Source organism: Salvelinus alpinus, chromosome 15 (genome assembly GCF_045679555.1).
Source record: "Salvelinus alpinus chromosome 15, SLU_Salpinus.1, whole genome shotgun sequence".
Taxonomy (NCBI): domain Eukaryota; kingdom Metazoa; phylum Chordata; class Actinopteri; order Salmoniformes; family Salmonidae; genus Salvelinus; species Salvelinus alpinus.
Genome location: NC_092100.1, coordinates 3,665,783 through 3,681,631, shown reverse-complemented (window position 1 = coordinate 3,681,631; position 15,849 = coordinate 3,665,783). Strand labels below are relative to the sequence as shown.

Genomic DNA, 15,849 nt, shown 5'->3' with positions numbered 1-15,849 from the left:
GATACAGCAGTACTTAGTGGCAGTTATGAGTTCCCCTTAAGGTTTACGGTCTTTCTGTTGAAGATGTCGTATAAGGTGACTACAGCTTATGAGTTCCCCTTAAGGTTTACGGTCTTTCTGTTGAAGATGTCGTATAAGGTGACTACAGCTTATGAGTTCCCCATAAGGTTTACGGTCTTTCTGTTGAAGATGTCGTATAAGGTGACTACAGCTTATGAGTTCCCCATAAGGTTTACGGTCTTTCTGTTGAAGATGTCGTATAAGGTGACTACAGCTTATGAGTTCCCCATAAGGTTTACGGTCTTTCTGTTGAAGATGTCGTATAAGGTGACTACAGCTTATGAGTTCCCCATAAGGTTTACGGTCTTTCTGTTGAAGATGTCGTATAAGGTGACTACAGCTTATGAGTTCCCCATAAGGTTTACGGTCTTTCTGTTGAAGATGTCGTATAAGGTGACTACAGCTTATGAGTTCCCCATAAGGTTTACGGTCTTTCTGTTGAAGATGTCGTATAAGGTGACTACAGCTTATGAGTTCCCCATAAGGTTTACGGTCTTTCTGTTGAAGATGTCGTATAAGGTGACTACAGCTTATGAGTTCCCCATAAGGTTTACGGTCTTTCTGTTGAAGATGTCGTATAAGGTGACTACAGCTTATGAGTTCCCCATAAGGTTTACGGTCTTTCTGTTGAAGATGTCGTATAAGGTGACTGCAGCTTATGAGTTCCCCATAAGGTTTACGGTCTTTCTGTTGAAGATGTCGTATAAGGTGACTACAGCTTATGAGTTCCCCATAAGGTTTACGGTCTTTCTGTTGAAGATGTCGTATAAGGTGACTGCAGCTTATGAGTTCCCCATAAGGTTTACGGTCTTTCTGTTGAAGATGTCGTATAAGGTGACTACAGCTTATGAGTTCCCCATAAGGTTTACGGTCTTTCTGTTGAAGATGTCGTATAAGGTGACTGCAGCTTATGAGTTCCCCATAAGGTTTACGGTCTTTCTGTTGAAGATGTCGTATAAGGTGACTGCAGCTTATGAGTTCCCCATAAGGTTTACGGTCTTTCTGTTGAAGATGTCGTATAAGGTGACTACAGCTTATGAGTTCCCCATAAGGTTTACGGTCTTTCTGTTGAAGATGTCGTATAAGGTGACTACAGCTTATGAGTTCCCCATAAGGTTTACGGTCTTTCTGTTGAAGATGTCGTATAAGGTGACTACAGCTTATGAGTTCCCCATAAGGTTTACGGTCTTTCTGTTGAAGATGTCGTATAAGGTGACTACAGCTTATGAGTTCCCCATAAGGTTTACGGTCTTTCTGTTGAAGATGTCGTATAAGGTGACTGCAGCTTATGAGTTCCCCATAAGGTTTACGGTCTTTCTGTTGAAGATGTCGTATAAGGTGACTACAGCTTATGAGTTCCCCTTAAGGTTTACAGTCTTTCTGTTGAAGATGTCGTATAAGGTGACTACAGCTTATGAGTTCCCCATAAGGTTTACGGTCTTTCTGTTGAAGATGTCGTATAAGGTGACTACAGCTTATGAGTTCCCCTTAAGGTTTACGGTCTTTCTGTTGAAGATGTCGTATAAGGTGACTACAGCTTATGAGTTCCCCATAAGGTTTACGGTCTTTCTGTTGAAGATGTCGTATAAGGTGACTGCAGCTTATGAGTTCCCCATAAGGTTTACGGTCTTTCTGTTGAAGATGTCGTATAAGGTGACTACAGCTTATGAGTTCCCCATAAGGTTTACGGTCTTTCTGTTGAAGATGTCGTATAAGGTGACTGCAGCTTATGAGTTCCCCATAAGGTTTACGGTCTTTCTGTTGAAGATGTCGTATAAGGTGACTACAGCTTATGAGTTCCCCATAAGGTTTACGGTCTTTCTGTTGAAGATGTCGTATAAGGTGACTGCAGCTTATGAGTTCCCCATAAGGTTTACGGTCTTTCTGTTGAAGATGTCGTATAAGGTGACTACAGCTTATGAGTTCCCCTTAAGGTTTACAGTCTTTCTGTTGAAGATGTCGTATAAGGTGACTACAGCTTATGAGTTCCCCATAAGGTTTACGGTCTTTCTGTTGAAGATGTCGTATAAGGTGACTACAGCTTATGAGTTCCCCATAAGGTTTACGGTCTTTCTGTTGAAGATGTCGTATAAGGTGACTGCAGCTTATGAGTTCCCCATAAGGTTTACGGTCTTTCTGTTGAAGATGTCGTATAAGGTGACTGCAGCTTATGAGTTCCCCATAAGGTTTACGGTCTTTCTGTTGAAGATGTCGTATAAGGTGACTGCAGCTTATGAGTTCCCCATAAGGTTTACGGTCTTTCTGTTGAAGATGTCGTATAAGGTGACTGCAGCTTATGAGTTCCCCATAAGGTTTACGGTCTTTCTGTTGAAGATGTCGTATAAGGTGACTACAGCTTATGAGTTCCCCTTAAGGTTTACGGTCTTTCTGTTGAAGATGTCGTATAAGGTGACTACAGCTTATGAGTTCCCCATAAGGTTTACGGTCTTTCTGTTGAAGATGTCGTATAAGGTGACTGCAGCTTATGAGTTCCCCATAAGGTTTACGGTCTTTCTGTTGAAGATGTCGTATAAGGTGACTACAGCTTATGAGTTCCCCATAAGGTTTACGGTCTTTCTGTTGAAGATGTCGTATAAGGTGACTGCAGCTTATGAGTTCCCCATAAGGTTTACGGTCTTTCTGTTGAAGATGTCGTATAAGGTGACTACAGCTTATGAGTTCCCCATAAGGTTTACGGTCTTTCTGTTGAAGATGTCGTATAAGGTGACTGCAGCTTATGAGTTCCCCATAAGGTTTACGGTCTTTCTGTTGAAGATGTCGTATAAGGTGACTACAGCTTATGAGTTCCCCATAAGGTTTACGGTCTTTCTGTTGAAGATGTCGTATAAGGTGACTACAGCTTATGAGTTCCCCATAAGGTTTACGGTCTTTCTGTTGAAGATGTCGTATAAGGTGACTGCAGCTTATGAGTTCCCCATAAGGTTTACGGTCTTTCTGTTGAAGATGTCGTATAAGGTGACTGCAGCTTATGAGTTCCCCATAAGGTTTACGGTCTTTCTGTTGAAGATGTCGTATAAGGTGACTGCAGCTTATGAGTTCCCCATAAGGTTTACGGTCTTTCTGTTGAAGATGTCGTATAAGGTGACTACAGCTTATGAGTTCCCCATAAGGTTTACGGTCTTTCTGTTGAAGATGTCGTATAAGGTGACTACAGCTTATGAGTTCCCCTTAAGGTTTACGGTCTTTCTGTTGAAGATGTCGTATAAGGTGACTACAGCTTATGAGTTCCCCTTAAGGTTTACGGTCTTTCTGTTGAAGATGTCGTATAAGGTGACTACAGCTTATGAGTTCCCCATAAGGTTTACGGTCTTTCTGTTGAAGATGTCGTATAAGGTGACTGCAGCTTATGAGTTCCCCATAAGGTTTACGGTCTTTCTGTTGAAGATGTCGTATAAGGTGACTGCAGCTTATGAGTTCCCCATAAGGTTTACGGTCTTTCTGTTGAAGATGTCGTATAAGGTGACTGCAGCTTATGAGTTCCCCATAAGGTTTACGGTCTTTCTGTTGAAGATGTCGTATAAGGTGACTACAGCTTATGAGTTCCCCATAAGGTTTACGGTCTTTCTGTTGAAGATGTCGTATAAGGTGACTACAGCTTATGAGTTCCCCTTAAGGTTTACGGTCTTTCTGTTGAAGATGTCGTATAAGGTGACTACAGCTTATGAGTTCCCCATAAGGTTTACGGTCTTTCTGTTGAAGATGTCGTATAAGGTGACTACAGCTTATGAGTTCCCCATAAGGTTTACGGTCTTTCTGTTGAAGATGTCGTATAAGGTGACTACAGCTTATGAGTTCCCCTTAAGGTTTACGGTCTTTCTGCTGAAGATGTCGTATAAGGTGACTACAGCTTATGAGTTCCCCATAAGGTTTACGGTCTTTCTGTTGAAGATGTCATATAAGGTGACTACAGCTTATGAGTTCCCCATAAGGTTTACGGTCTTTCTGTTGAAGATGTCGTATAAGGTGACTACAGCTTATGAGTTCCCCTTAAGGTTTACGGTCTTTCTGTTGAAGATGTCGTATAAGGTGACTACAGCTTATGAGTTCCCCTTAAGGTTTACGGTCTTTCTGTTGAAGATGTCGTATAAGGTGACTACAGCTTATGAGTTCCCCATAAGGTTTACGGTCTTTCTGTTGAAGATGTCGTATAAGGTGACTACAGCTTATGAGTTCCCCATAAGGTTTACGGTCTTTCTGTTGAAGATGTCGTATAAGGTGACTACAGCTTATGAGTTCCCCTTAAGGTTTACGGTCTTTCTGTTGAAGATGTCGTATAAGGTGACTACAGCTTATGAGTTCCCCTTAAGGTTTACGGTCTTTCTGTTGAAGATGTCGTATAAGGTGACTACAGCTTATGAGTTCCCCATAAGGTTTACGGTCTTTCTGTTGAAGATGTCGTATAAGGTGACTACAGCTTATGAGTTCCCCATAAGGTTTACGGTCTTTCTGTTGAAGATGTCGTATAAGGTGACTACAGCTTATGAGTTCCCCATAAGATTTACGGTCTTTCTGTTGAAGATGTCGTATAAGGTGACTACAGCTTATGAGTTCCCCATAAGGTTTACGGTCTTTCTGTTGAAGATGTCGTATAAGGTGACTACAGCTTATGAGTTCCCCATAAGGTTTATGGTCTTTCTGTTGAAGATGTCGTATAAGGTGACTACAGCTTATGAGTTCCCCATAAGGTTTACGGTCTTTCTGTTGAAGATGTCGTATAAGGTGACTACAGCTTATGAGTTCCCCATAAGGTTTACGGTCTTTCTGTTGAAGATGTCGTATAAGGTGACTACAGCTTATGAGTTCCCCATAAGGTTTACGGTCTTTCTGTTGAAGATGTCGTATAAGGTGACTACAGCTTATGAGTTCCCCATAAGGTTTACGGTCTTTCTGTTGAAGATGTCGTATAAGGTGACTACAGCTTATGAGTTCCCCATAAGGTTTACGGTCTTTCTGTTGAAGATGTCGTATAAGGTGACTACAGCTTATGAGTTCCCCATAAGGTTTACGGTCTTTCTGTTGAAGATGTCGTATAAGGTGACTGCAGCTTATGAGTTCCCCATAAGGTTTACGGTCTTTCTGTTGAAGATGTCGTATAAGGTGACTGCAGCTTATGAGTTCCCCTTAAGGTTTACGGTCTTTCTGTTGAAGATGTCGTATAAGGTGACTACAGCTTATGAGTTCCCCATAAGGTTTACGGTCTTTCTGTTGAAGATGTCGTATAAGGTGACTGCAGCTTATGAGTTCCCCTTAAGGTTTACGGTCTTTCTGTTGAAGATGTCGTATAAGGTGACTACAGCTTATGAGTTCCCCATAAGGTTTACGGTCTTTCTGTTGAAGATGTCGTATAAGGTGACTACAGCTTATGAGTTCCCCATAAGGTTTACGGTCTTTCTGTTGAAGATGTCGTATAAGGTGACTACAGCTTATGAGTTCCCCATAAGGTTTACGGTCTTTCTGTTGAAGATGTCGTATAAGGTGACTGCAGCTTATGAGTTCCCCATAAGGTTTACGGTCTTTCTGTTGAAGATGTCGTATAAGGTGACTGCAGCTTATGAGTTCCCCATAAGGTTTACGGTCTTTCTGTTGAAGATGTCGTATAAGGTGACTACAGCTTATGAGTTCCCCTTAAGGTTTACGGTCTTTCTGTTGAAGATGTCGTATAAGGTGACTACAGCTTATGAGTTCCCCATAAGGTTTACGGTCTTTCTGTTGAAGATGTCGTATAAGGTGACTACAGCTTATGAGTTCCCTTTAAGGTTTACGGTCTTTCTGTTGAAGATGTCGTATAAGGTGACTACAGCTTATGAGTTCCCCATAAGGTTTACGGTCTTTCTGTTGAAGATGTCGTATAAGGTGACTACAGCTTATGAGTTCCCCATAAGGTTTACGGTCTTTCTGTTGAAGATGTCGTATAAGGTGACTACAGCTTATGAGTTCCCCATAAGGTTTACGGTCTTTCTGTTGAAGATGTCGTATAAGGTGACTGCAGCTTATGAGTTCCCCATAAGGTTTACGGTCTTTCTGTTGAAGATGTCGTATAAGGTGACTGCAGCTTATGAGTTCCCCATAAGGTTTACGGTCTTTCTGTTGAAGATGTCGTATAAGGTGACTGCAGCTTATGAGTTCCCCATAAGGTTTACGGTCTTTCTGTTGAAGATGTCGTATAAGGTGACTACAGCTTATGAGTTCCCCATAAGGTTTACGGTCTTTCTGTTGAAGATGTCGTATAAGGTGACTACAGCTTATGAGTTCCCCATAAGGTTTACGGTCTTTCTGTTGAAGATGTCGTATAAGGTGACTACAGCTTATGAGTTCCCCATAAGGTTTACGGTCTTTCTGTTGAAGATGTCGTATAAGGTGACTACAGCTTATGAGTTCCCCTTAAGGTTTACGGTCTTTCGGTTGAAGATGTCGTATAAGGTGACTACAGATTGAGTTTCATCCATCTCAAGAAGCTACTGTAGAGCACAGGGATTCTTCAAAGATGGGACAATCTCTACTTTTTCCCCCACAAATATTTGTGACTTGTTTCAAGAAGCTAGGCGTATGTCACACGTCACGACTTCACAGGAGAGGCTAGCTAACATTCAACCTAGTTGGTTAGCTTTCGCTAACTGAAGATTCCTGCATGTTAGTATGAGTTGGGACTAATTTATGGTTCCTTGTTTAGCTAGCTAGCTAAATGTCTAAACAAAAGACTCCACTATGCAAGTAACCATTTCATTGTACTGTTTACACCTTCTGTATCCGAACTGACTTGTTGGAAAGGTGGCATCCTATGACTGTGCCACGTTGAAAGTCACTGAGCTCCTCGGACGCCGCCGGCCGCGACCGGGAGACCCATGGGGCGGCGCACAATTGGCCCAGCGTCGTCCGGGTTAGGGGACGGTTTGGCCGGCAGGGATGTCCTTTTCACATCGCCTTCGAGCGACTCCTGTGGCGGGCCAGGCGCAGTTCACGCTGACCAGGTCGCCAGGTGTACGGTGTTTCCTCCCACACATTGTTGTGGCTGGCTTCTGGGTTGGATGTGCGCTGTGTCTTGAAGCAGTGCGGCTTGGTTGGGTCGTGTTTCGGAGGACGCACAGCTCTGGACCTTCGCCTCTCCCGAGTCCGTTACGGGAGTTGCAGCGATGAGACAAGACTGTAACTACCAATTGGATACCACGAAAAAAATAAAGTCACTGAGCTCTTCATAAGACCATTCTCCTGCCAATGTTTGTCTATGGAGATTGCATGGCTGTGTGCTCGATTGTATACACCTGTCAGCAACGGGTGGGGCTGAAGTAACCAAATGCACTCATCTGAAGGGTCCACATACTTTTGTGTGTGTATATATACAGTGGGGAGAACAAGTATTTGATACACTGCTGATTTTGCCATTTTTCCTACTTACAAAGCATGTAGAGGTCTGTAATTTTTATCATAGGTACACTTCAACTGTGAGAGACGGAATCTAAAACAAAAATCCAGAAAATCACATTGTATGATTTTTAAGTAATTAATTTGCATTTTATTGCATGACATAAGTATTTGATACATCAGAAAAGCATAACTTAATATTTGGTACAGAAACCTTTGTTTGCAATTACAGAGATCATACGTTTCCTGTAGTTCTTGACCAGGTTTGCACACACTGCAGCAGGGATTTTGGCCCACTCCTCCATACAGACCTTCTCCAGATCCTTCAGGTTTTGGGTCTGTCACTGGGCAATACGGACTTTCAGCTCCCTCCAAAGATTTTCTATTGGGTTCAGGTCTGGAGACTTGCTAGGCCACTCCAGGACCTTGAGATGCTTCTTACGGAGCCACTCCTTAGTTGCCCTGGCTGTGTGTTTCGGGTCGTTGTCATGCTGGAAGACCCAGCCACGACCCATCTTCAATGCTCTTACTGAGGGAAGGAGGTTGTTGGCCAAGATCTCGCGATACATGGCCCCATCCATCCTCCCCTCAATACGGTGCAGTCGTCCTGTCCCCTTTGCAGAAAAGCATCCCCAAAGAATGATGTTTCCACCTCCATGCTTCACGGTTGGGATGGTGTTCTTGGGGTTGTACTCATCCTTCTTCTTCCTCCAAACACGGCGAGTGGAGTTTAGACCAAAAAGCTCTATTTTCGTCTCATCAGACCACATGACCTTCTCCCATTCCTCCTCTGGATCATCCAGATGGTCATTGGCAAACTTCAGACGGGCCTGGACATGCGCTGGCTTGAGCAGGGGGACCTTGCGTGCGCTGCAGGATTTTAATCCATGACGGCGTAGTGTGTTACTAATGGTTTTCTTTGAGACTGTGGTCCCAGCTCTCTTCAGGTCATTGACCAGGTCCTGCCGTGTAGTTCTGGGCTGATCCCTCACCTTCCTCATGATCATTGATGCCCCACGAGGTGAGATCTTGCATGGAGCCCCAGACCGAGGGTGATTGACCGTCATCTTGAACTTCTTCCATTTTCTAATAATTGCGCCAACAGTTGTTGCCTTCTCACCAAGCTGCTTGCCTATTGTCCTGTAGCCCATCCCAGCCTTGTGCAGGTCTACAATTGTATCCCTGATGTCCTTACACAGCTCTCTGGTCTTGGCCATTGTGGAGAGGTTGGAGTCTGTTTGATTGAGTGTGTGGACAGGTGTCTTTTATACAGGTAACGAGTTCAAACAGGTGCAGTTAATACAGGTAATGAGTGGAGAACAGGAGGGCTTCTTAAAGAAAAACTAACAGGTCTGTGAGAGCCGGAATTCTTACTGGTTGGTAGGTGAACAAATACTTATGTCATGCAATAAAATGCAAATTAATTACTTAAAAATCATACAATGTGATTTTCTGGATTTTTGTTTTAGATTCCGTCTCTCACAGTTGAAGTGTACCTATGATAAAAATTACAGACCTTTACATGCTTTCTAAGTAGGAAAACCTGCAAAATCGGCAGTGTATCAAATACTTGTTCTCCCCACTGTATATATATATATATATATATATATATATATATAGTGTACACACACTTGAGTATCCCACACATTCGGCACACCTTCCTAATATTGAGTTGCACCCGCCCCTTTGCCCTCAGAACAGCCTCAATTCGTCAGGGCGTGGACTCTACAAGGTGTCATGTGATCCACCTACTACCATACCCCGTTCAAAGGCACTTCAATCTTTTGTGACATCATTAAGCGATCATACCTTTCACCTGGATTCACCTGGTCAGTCTATGTCATGGAAAGAGCAGGTGTTCCTAATGTTATGTATGCTCTGTGTACATCTATTTATATATATTTATAAATATTTATATATTTTTTTACAAATTGATACTTTGAGTCAAATATTGATATCGCCCCAAAATAATATTGTGATATTTAACTGTATAGATTTTTCCCCCATCGCTAACTAACTAACTAACTAGCCAACTAACCATATCTAACTAGCTAACTAACTAACTAAGTAGCAGTGTGGTGGAAATGGTTGCAGCAGTAATATCTTCCTGAGGGTTTATGTGCAGCAGCAATAGAAGACCCACTGCACGCGCACACACACACACACACACACACACAGAAACGGAGTGCTCCCAGCTCACCAGGCTGTGAGTGAGCGAGGGAGGGAGAATAAGAGAGACTGAGAGAGACAGAGAATCCATGCCACCGTGAATAACTTGTGTGCATGTAGCGAGGGACGTGTGAGTGTGTGTGTGTGTGTGTGTGTGTGTGTGTGTGTGTGTGTGTGTGTGTGTGTGTGTGTGTGTGTGTGTGTGTGTGTGTGTGTGTGTGTGTGTGTGTGTGTGTGTGTGCAAACAAACCGAGGTCCTCCTGACATAAATGACTCAGAGAACATTTCTCCTTGTTAGACTTAGAGGTAGGCCTTCAGGAGGAAGAAGGGATGTGTATTCACTCTCTCCCTCCTCGTATTATTTATTCATTTTCTATCTCTTTATCTCTCCATCTCTTATCTTTCTCTCGTTATCTCTCTCTTTTTATGTCTCTCTCTTTGTCTTGCTCTCGAGTGGCGCAGAGGCGTCACTACAGTCCCTGGTTCGAATCCAGGCTGCATCACATCCGGCCGTGATTGGGAGTCCCATAGGGCGGAGCACAATTGGCCCAGCGTTGGCCGGGTTAGGCCGTCATTGTAAATATGAATTTGTTCTTAATTGACTTGCCTGGTTAAATAATCTCTCTTTATCTCTATCTTTCTTTCTCTGTTTATCTCTATCTCTCTTATCTTTCTTTATCTCACTATCTATCTTTATCTCTCTCTTTTTTATCTCTCACTCTTTATCACTCTCTCTATCTTTATTTATTTCTTTATCTCATTTCATCTCCATCTTTCTCTATCTCTTTTACTTTATCTCTTTATCTCTATCTTTCTATCTCTGTAATTTAAAAAAATCTTTCTCTATCTCTCTCTTTGTATCTCTATCTCCCTTTATCTCCCTTTATCTCTCACTCTTTCTTTCTTTCTTTCTTTCTTTTTCTTTCTTTCTCTATCTCTCTATTTTTATCTCTCTCTATCTTTATCTTTCTGTTTCTCTTCTCTCTGCATCTGCTTATCTGTTTCTCTTCAATTCAAAAGGCTTTATTTGCATGGGAAACATATGTTTACATTGCCAAAGCAAATGGAGTGGACAATAAAGGAAAATAAACAAGGGAAATAATCAGTAAACTTTACACTTACAAAAATTGTAAAATAATATAGACATTTAAAATGCTATGTACAATGTTTCAACAATGTGCAAATAATTGAAGTATGAAAGGGTTAGAACAGACTAGTACATCACCTGGAATCGATTGATCTCTCCTTCTAGGATGGAGGACCTGTATTCTAGTAGGGGGATATAGGTAACACACAGAGGACATTTTTCTCTGTTGAGATCATTTCCTTTAGAATTTCTAGCCAAATGCAAAATGTTCCTGTTTTTAACTAATTGAGTAGAGTGAATTAGGTCTGCTCTTTACCAAACCCCCTGAGTCTCTTCCCTGTTTCACACCTGGTAGTTTGGTGGATGGGACTACCAGCTCTCTTTAACCCAGTTTAGATGGACCGTCTCCTCTATACCCGGTTTCTTGTAGGATGACAATGTCTGTATTACCGATTTCTTTGATGAAGTCCAGGTTCCTGCTCTTTAGGCCAAAGGCAGATGACCTCAGGCCTTGGATATTCCAGGATGAGAAAGCGAAGGCTTTGTGTTCCATAAAGTGTCCAATGTTATTAGTTGTGTGGTTTGGCCTCAGGCCAGTAAGTGTGAGCAGAGCCTGCTGAGCATCTGGTACATGCCAATGGCTTGGTTAGTGTAAGACTGGAGGTTGGACTGTTTGCCTGCTCACGAGCGTATGTCTGACTTTCATGTTGAGGCAATGTCCTTTAAGGTCCTGGCGAAGGTGGGCTCTGCTGCCTTGTAGAAGTGGACCTGGTCATAAAGGTGGGCTCTGCTGCCTTGTATAGGTAGACCTGGTCGTAAAGGTGGGCTCTGCTGCCTTGTAGAGGTGGACCTGATCATAAAGGTGGGCTCTGCTGCCTTGTAGAAGTGGACCTGGTCATAAAGGTGGGCTCTGCTGCCTTGTAGAGGTGGACCTGGTCATAAAGGTGGGCTCTGCTGCCTTGTAGAAGTGGACCTGGTCATAAAGGTGGGCTCTGCTGCCTTGTAGAAGTGGACCTGGTCATAAAGGTGGGCTCTGCTGCCTTGTAGAAGTGGACCTGGTCATAAAGGTGGGCTCTGCTGCCTTGTAGAGGTGGACCTGGTCATAAAGGTGGGCACTGCAGCCTTATAGAGGTGGACCTGGTCATTAAGGTGAGCTCTGCTGCCTTGTAGAGGTGGACCTGGTCATAAAGGTGGGCTCTGCTGCCTTGTAGAGGTGGACCTGGTCATAAAGGTGAGCTCTGCTGCCTTGTAGAAGTGGACCTGGTCATAAAGGTGGGCTCTGCTGCCTTGTATAGGTAGACCTGGTCATAAAAGCTGTTCAAGCCCAGGGTGGAGTGGTGGGCCGGGTAGGCGTTAGGTTTTGGAGCACAGTCACAGGAAATATATGTGTTTACCCGCTGTATGGTAGCAGGGTGGAGATGACCACTCGTGAGACTCCACCAATCAGGCCTTTACGTAGAGTGGCCAGATGGAAGCCACTCCTCAGTAAAAGGCACATGACAGCCCGCTGGGTTTGCCAAAAGGCACCTAAAGGACTCTCAGACCATGAGAAACAAGATTCTCTGGTCTGATGAAACCAAGATTGAACTCTTTGGCCTGAATGCCAAGCGTCACGTCTGGAGGAAACCTGGCACCATCCCTACGGTGAAGCATGGTGGTGGCAGCATCATGCTGTGGGGATGTTTTTCAGCGGCAGGGACTGGGATACTAGTCAGGATCGAGGGAAAGATGAACGGAGAAAAGTACAGAGAGATCCTTGATGAACACCTGCTACAGAGTGTGATATTTCAGTTTGAAAGAATTATACATTTATAAATTTAGAAAACAGTTTTTGCTTTGTCATTATGGGGTATTGTGTGTAGTTTGATGAGGGGGAAACAACTATTTAATTAATTTTAGAATAAGGCTGTGACGTAACAAAATGTGGGAAAGTCAAGGGGTCTGATAAACTTTCCGGCAAGATGCAATGCACTTCTCTCTCCAGCCAATTTGTGCAAATTCATTGTTTCATAACTTCATTGTGTGAATTGTTACATCATCAGTAGAACCATTACCATTCATTCCTATAATTTCTAATCTATAATGTTTGTTTGTTAATTTCTGTTTATGCATTAAATATATTATTATATACCAGTCTTTTACCGTTCTCATTGTCGGACTGGACACATTGTTTACCTACGCTTGTGAGAAACAAGTTCTGGTTTATTTCATTCCATTTATGAGTTTTATCAATCAATTTATTCACAGTCTTTTGTTTGGAGCGCTCCTGTCAATGTTGAGTAAGGACGCCCACCTGATTACGCGCAGAAGTAGGCCTTGTAAGGCCCAGATTACATTGCATGCAAATGTAAGCATAAAAATGGTCCCAATTGGAGATCTGATAGTATTTCGGATTGGCTTAACGCACCACCAATAATGAGCTGTGGAGCTTCTCAAAGTAAAGTTTTCTTCACCTCAAACAGGAAGTAAACAAAGTCTGTTTTTTGCATCAATTGATAATGACAATAGTTCCTCAATGTATATGAAAAATCTTTCCAGCTCTCTCCCTTTCGATAACCACTCAGCGTGAAAAGAGAAACATGTCCTGCTGTGATCCAGTGGAAACGTCATAAAATAGGCCTACCTGATTACTTCTTATCAGCGCTGGACTTGAACTGAAATAGGTGCTGGTACTGTTTATATTTAGGTGCAGGAGCTCCACAATACTCTTGAGCTAATATTCTATGAGAGGAACAGGAGCTCAAGCAGCAGAACATTTTGCGATGCCGGTACTCTGTTCCGGTGAACTCCTGCCCAAGTCAACCACTGCTTCTTATCCATTGATCAACGAGCCTACAGCCGTGTCTGTCCTGATCTCACTGGAGCAGGAAGCTCTGAGGGGCCCACAATATTTTATACAATGTTGCAAGTTCACTAGCACAAGCTTCATGCCAGACCTAAGTTAAAGGAGCAGGAGGAGAATGGTTGGGTCAGGTTACAATTTTTTTTCTTCTTCTGGTGATGTAGATCTCTGGCTCCCTCTTGAGTCACTTGTGTCTTATTTCATCAAACAGTAAGCTTAAAGCATCAGACAAGCGAAATGCATATAGTTGATTTTATTAAAACACACAGGGTGTGTCTATATATGGCAAAATACACATAGAAACATTTCGACCAATCGGCCGACTTTCGGTCCGACTAAGATTTTTTTTAGCCGGGGGCAGCCCAACAGTACGTACGGTACTATTCACCTCAAGCAATTACATTAGACTGTAACATAACCATTTTGCCCCAACAATATTACACAGATTTACAGCTGCAGATGAGGTCCATGATCATTGGTGTGGGTGTAACAATCCCTGTATGACTGACCTATGATGCAACCCCTGTCCACAACAGCACTTCATACCCACAAAGCAGTGCCCGTTATCCTACCATTATCTTGGTTGGGCGTCTCCTCACCCACCTGTGTTGCGTCCCGTCTCCTCACCCACCTGTGTTGCGTCCCGTCTCCTCACCCACCTGTGTTGCGTCTCGTCTCCTCACCCACCTGTGTTGCGTCCCGTCTCCTCACCCACCTGTGTTGCGTTCCGTCTCCTCACCCACCTGTGTTGCGTCCCGTCTCCTCACCCACCTGTGTTGCGTCCCGTCTCCTCACCCACCTGTGTTGCGTCCCGTCTCCTCACCCACCAGTGTTGGGTCCCGTCTCCTCACCCACCTGTGTTGCGTCCCGTCTCCTCACCCACCTGTGTTGCGTCACGTCTCCTCACCCACCTGTGTTGCGTCCCGTCTCCTCACCCACCTGTGTTGCGTCCCGTCTCCTCACCCACCTGTGTTGCGTCCCGTCTCCTCACCCACCTGTGTTGCGTCCCGTCTCCTCACCCACCTGTGTTGCGTCCCGTCTCCTCACCCACCAGTGTTGCGTCTCGTCTCCTCACCCACCAGTGTTGCGTCTCGTCTCCTCACCCACCAGTGTTGGGTCCCGTCTCCTCACCCACCTGTGTTGCGTCCCGTCTCCTCACCCACCAGTGTTGCGTCCCGTCTCCTCACCCACCTGTGTTGCGTCCCGTCTCCTCACCCACCTGTGTTGCGTCCCGTCTCCTCACCCACCTGTGTTGCGTCCCGTCTCCTCACCCACCTGTGTTGCGTCCCGTCTCCTCACCCACCTGTGTTGGGTCCCGTCTCCTCACCCACCTGTGTTGAGTCACAACCGTATTGGAGGAGAAGGTACCTCCTCTCTGACCTTCTCCAATGGGGTTTTGAGGTTGCGTTGAGAGGAATTGAGGAAGGATGAATTGGGAAAAAGCCTAGCAGTCACCTGCCAACTAGCTACATACTCACCTCAATGACCTCCTCCTCCTCATCATCAACCTCAGCAGCCCGCAGAGCAAGACTGTGTGAACTGAGTCAATCTAGTACCCACAGAATTCATTCTGCTACAATTACCTCAGATCACTATATAGTAGGCAGGCACAGCAGGAGGCTACTGAATCAAAGCTTTACTGTTAACACTTGTGTTTCTCTCTGTTCTAAACCTTCTCTGCATTCTAACATTTTGCATGTTATGCCTACCCGTGGAAGATGTCCATAGTGTATTGAGGGGAAATACATAGTAGGGTTGTTATATAGTGTGAATGTTATGTTATTGTTTCGCTGTGAGATTGTGAAATATTGAAAGTGGCCGAGTGCTCACAGGTCTCCACCTCTCTGTCAGGTCTCCACCTCTCTGTCAGGTCTCCACCTCTCTGTCAGGTCTCCACCTCTCTGTCAGGTCTCCACCTCTCTGTCAGGTGTCCACCTCTCTGTCAGGTCTCCACCTCTCTGTCAGGTGTCCACCTCTCTGTCAGGTCTCCACCTCTCTGTCAGGTCTCCACCTCTCTGTCAGGTCCCCACCTCTCTGTCAGGTCCCCACCTCTCTGTCAGGTCTCCACCTCTCTGTCAGGTCTCCACCTCTCTGTCAGGTCTCCACCTCTCTGTCAGGTCTCCACCTCTCTGTCAGGTCTCCACCTCTCTGTCAGGTCCCCACCTCTCTGTCAGGTCTCCACCTCTCTGTCAGGTCTCCACCTCTCTGTCAGGTCTCCACCTCTCTGTCAGGTCCCCACCTCTCTGTCAGGTCTCCACCTCTCTGTCAGGTCTCCACCTCTCTGTCAGGTCTCCACCTCTCTGTCAGGTCT

At 44.4% G+C, this 15,849-nt stretch overlaps 1 protein-coding gene across 1 annotated transcript in view; it reads left to right on the top strand.

The window, feature by feature from the left end:
- tprg1 (tumor protein p63 regulated 1) overlaps nucleotides 1-15,849 on the top strand; it is a 65,563-nt gene that overhangs the window by 9,322 nt on the left and 40,392 nt on the right. The gene's annotated exons all lie outside the window — the stretch shown is intronic.